The sequence below is a fragment of the Cebus imitator genome, unplaced genomic scaffold (assembly GCF_001604975.1).
Source record: "Cebus imitator isolate Cc_AM_T3 unplaced genomic scaffold, Cebus_imitator-1.0 Scaffold26, whole genome shotgun sequence".
Lineage (NCBI taxonomy): Eukaryota > Metazoa > Chordata > Mammalia > Primates > Cebidae > Cebus > Cebus imitator.
Genome location: NW_016107341.1, coordinates 5,309,969 through 5,314,336, shown reverse-complemented (window position 1 = coordinate 5,314,336; position 4,368 = coordinate 5,309,969). Strand labels below are relative to the sequence as shown.

The 4,368-nt window shown below is 39.9% G+C and overlaps 1 pseudogene; it reads right to left on the bottom strand.

Annotated features, from left to right (window-relative positions):
- Positions 1 to 694, bottom strand: LOC108300302 (annotated as a pseudogene).
- Positions 695 to 4,368: the final 3,674 nt, after the last annotated feature.

Sequence of the window (4,368 nt, the reverse complement as noted above, 5' to 3'; positions counted from 1 at the left end):
TCAGAGGGTGATGGCATCCTCGTACAGGGACAGCAGCAGCAGGACAGTCCAGCCGCCCCGCAGGCCCACGATGCACAGCAGAAATAAGAGCCAGGACCGCGGGTCCCACACTTTCAACATGACCGGGAGCGTGTCGCAGAGCCCCAGGTAGAGGAACAGGCCCGTGGCAACCGCCTGGATCCAGACCTTGCTCTCCTTGCCGACTCCGATCGCGAGTGCCATGTGGAGACCAGCGAAGGCCAGGTTCAGCAGCAGCCCTTGGCGCATGGACAGCCCCGCGTGCAGCAAGGCCGCGAAGTCCCCCAGCCCAGCGAGGCGGCCAGCCGGTCTTCCAGGAGGACGCGAAGGCAGCGCCACGGCCAGCCAGCGGCGAAGTTGTGCACGGCGTCGCCCAGCCGGATCACAGAGGCAGCAGCCTCAACTCTGGGCTCAGTCTTCTGGGCTCAGGGTGCAGCAGCTCCGGGCTCTCCTCCGCCACCAGATCTGCGCTTTGTTTTTGATGGATGCTGAGGGATACCTGCCCCTGTGTCTCTCTCAGATGGATATTAGCAGGGAACTGTGCCCCTGTCCACAGAGGAAGGGAAAGTGGGCCGAATGTGGGAATGACCGGCGAAACGTGTAGCTGTGCAGAATGATTGTGGGGCAGAACTCAAGACATCCACGGAACAGCCTTCCCTCCACATACCGCCTTCATTCGTCCTCCTCCAGCTCCCCCAGCCCCACTTTCAGGGAAAAACAATCTGCCTGATAAGTCCCTGAGGCTATGGGATATCTAGAGATGCTAGAGATTAAGATAGTTCTATTTTATATAACCCGCTTCTGTTGCTAACCTATCTCTTTTAGCCTTTGCTAAAAGATTTTTTCCTCCTGACTTAAAAATCGTTTGTCGGCCTCTCTCTGGTGTCCCCAGGATCCATTTTACTTTCTTTTTACTGTTCATCAGACTTTTTGGAAAATTTCAGTTCTATGTATTGCCTGACTGTGATGCTGAATTGCTCCGCTGCATCTCTTGTACTTTATTAGGGTGTAGGGTTCAGAAAACGATACCCCAAATGAAGGCCTCAGAAGCAGATCTGTCTGATCTCCTGCCCTCCAGTCTCTGGCCCTTCATTCTCCCCCAAGACAAGCCATAGAAACTAGAATTCCTCTTTCCCAAGGTGGCTCCTAGAAACCAGAATCCTTTTTCCCAAACCAGCCATAAAACCTAAACATGATACTCTAACACCTCAACTTTCTGTGTGAAATCTGGCCATAAAGACGTTATCTGACCTACCTTGTTTGATTGTGGCTCATAAGAGCCCATTCCAGAGAGGGTTCTGCCCCGTACTCAGAAGGAATGAATGCTGCAGAGAGATATCAGGAAGACTCTTATCTTGCTAGGTGTCCCCACTCAGTCTGTTAGCATGAGGTCATACTCCTTTTGACCAGTTGTATTTCTCCACACCTGCCCACACTTTGTTGAACCTAAGCATAAAAATGGACAATTTGTTTTGTAGCTTTGGATCTTTTTCCAAAGGCTCTCATGTTGGGTAAAATTATGATCAAATAAATTTGTATGCCTTTTCTCCTATGGATCTGCCTCTTGTCAGTAATTTTTTAGCAAACCTTCAGAGAGCAATGGAATTTTTTTCCCTTGGCCCAACAAGGGATTAAAGCTGTTTTTAAAAGAAGCTAGAGTAGGTAAGGAAGGAAAAAGAACAGTGTTTCTATTTATTATTTTTTTCTCTCCAAAAAACTAGAGTCAGGGATGTAAATTATTGTTATAAGTTTGGGGCAAAATTAATCTAGGATAAGGGGTTTAGGACATTGGAAAATTGAAGAAACTTATTTATTAGGTTACATTTTTTCACAACTTTTTTACTGTCACATTAAATATTTTAAATACAACTTAAAACCTACATAATTTATATATTCACATTTCTTTTTGACAAAAATTATTTGATCTTTCTTTACTGAAATCGTCACTAATATACACTGAGCTTTTAATATATACTAAGCATCACACTAAGTACCATTGAAAATTATTTAATCCTTACAATAAGTTTAAGAAAGATTATTAAAATTATTATTTTACAGTTAAGGAAACATAGGTTGTTATTTTTATTCTTAAATAACTTGCCCAAGATCCCAAAGTAATATTCATGTGTCAGATTCAGATTAATCATACCCCAAAGAATGGTACAAATATATTTTTTAAACCTCACAAGAGGAATCACATGTTCCAGAGTATAATCACCAAAATAAGTCTGAGGCTGGATATATAGGAGATGCTCTACAATAATTTATAAAATAAATCAGTACATAATTGTAAATCTCTCAAAACTGTAATGAAACATTCAAATGAAATTCTAATTTTGCTATTACTTTAGCCTATTTTGAAAACACATTCTCTTTGTTCTTTCTACATCATACAATGTTTTTTCCCATCATCTAATACTTGCCTTACATAGGTATACCTCATTTTATTGCCCTTTACTGTATTATACTTCACAGATAAGGTGTTTTCACAGATGGAAGGTTTGTGGCATCCTTGAATTGAGCAAGTCTGTTGGTGCCGTTTTTCCAACAGCCTGTGCTCACTTTATATCTCCGTGTCACATTTTGGTAATTCTTGCAACATCTCACATTTTTCATTATTATTTTACATGATGATCTGTGATCAGTGATCTTTGGTGTTACTGTTATAATTGTTTTAGGGTACCACAGACCACAACCCAAACTTAATCCATTAACGTGTGTATTCTGACTACTCCACTGACCAGCCGTTCATCCACCTCTCTCTCCCTCCCCTCAGCTTATTTCCTAAAACACAGCATTATTGAAATTAGGCCAATTGATAGCCCTGCAATGACCTCTAAGCATTCAAGTGAAACGAATAGCTGCCTGTCTCTTCCTTGAATTCAAAAGCTAGAAATAATTAAGCTTTTGGGGAAAGTCATGCCCAAAGATGAGTTAGGTCAAAAGCCAGTTCTCTCGCACCAAACAGCCAAGTTGCGAATACAAAATAAAAGTTCTTGTAGAAAATTAGAACTGCTACTCCAGTGAACACACAAAGGATAAGAGAGCAGAACAGCCTTATTCCTGATATGCACAAAATTTGAGGAGTCTGGACAGAAGATCAAACCAGCTGAAATATTTCCTTAAACCAAAGCCTAATCCACAGCAAGGCTGTGAACATCAAGCAAGTCCCTTGATCAGCAAAAAGGACTCACTGAAGGCTCATATGGTCATTAGCATTTTTTAGCAATAAGGTGTTTTTAATTTAAGATTGAACATTTTTAAACATAGTGCTATTACACACTTAATAGTCTGCTTTATAACTTTTATATGCACTGGGAAACAAACAAAAAATCATGTGACTTGCTTTATTGTGATTTTTGCTTGATCACAGTTGTCTGAAACCAGAGAAGTAGTATCTCCAGGGTATGCCGGTACTTCTTAGGTGTTAAACAGTTTGTATAAATCCTCAAAAAGTTGTGTCTGAAAAGTTTTTGATAAAATAACTTGTAAAGAGATTACTTAAAATACTACATTTTGCATAAATACTTAAATACTAGATGGATACTTATTACCCTATAATACATTTTAAATCTGAGGTTTCTAGTATCTCATGGATACTAGATGGATTTAATGGAAAAGCCTGTATTACTGTACTTTTTTAAAGGCTGCTGCTTTAACATAGTATCTTTCCTTGTCTTAAGCCCATGTTTGTCAACCACAAGTGATGTTTGTAAAAAACATGGGGAATAAGCTGACATGACCTCATGATCTGCAGATTACTAATGAGTTTTGTGGTCTTGAACTGCTCATTTTGTTTACTAAACACCTGTGATTACTAATGAGTTTTATGTTCTTGAACTGTCATTTGTTTATTAGATGTCTGTCACATGCCAGGTGCTATTCTGTTTCCTGCTACCACTCATATAGAGGCTCAGCTTAGTCATAAGCCTGCTTTCAAATCCCAGCTGAGTCAGTTACAAAACAATTACAAATTCAGAAAGCTAATTTATCACCCTAATGCCTCAGTTTCCCTACCACCAAAATGGGGCCTTATGTGTCAGGTGCTGTGCTAAACACTTCATATATATTATCTCACTTGCCCTTACACTGTGCCTCAGGAAAAAAAAAAGTTATATGTATCTAAGAGGTATATTTATTGTTGTCATTGACTTACAGATGATGAAACCAAGATTTAAAGACGGTAACTTGGTTTAGGTTAAACTGTTAATGAAATGTGATTTCAAGACACCAGCTATCCAGGTATCGAATCACTGCTCTCAAACACTGTATCACATTAAAAGAGATTCAGATTAAGAAATTTCCAGCATTCCTTCTATCTTTAAAATTAGATTATTCTACTTCTCTGAA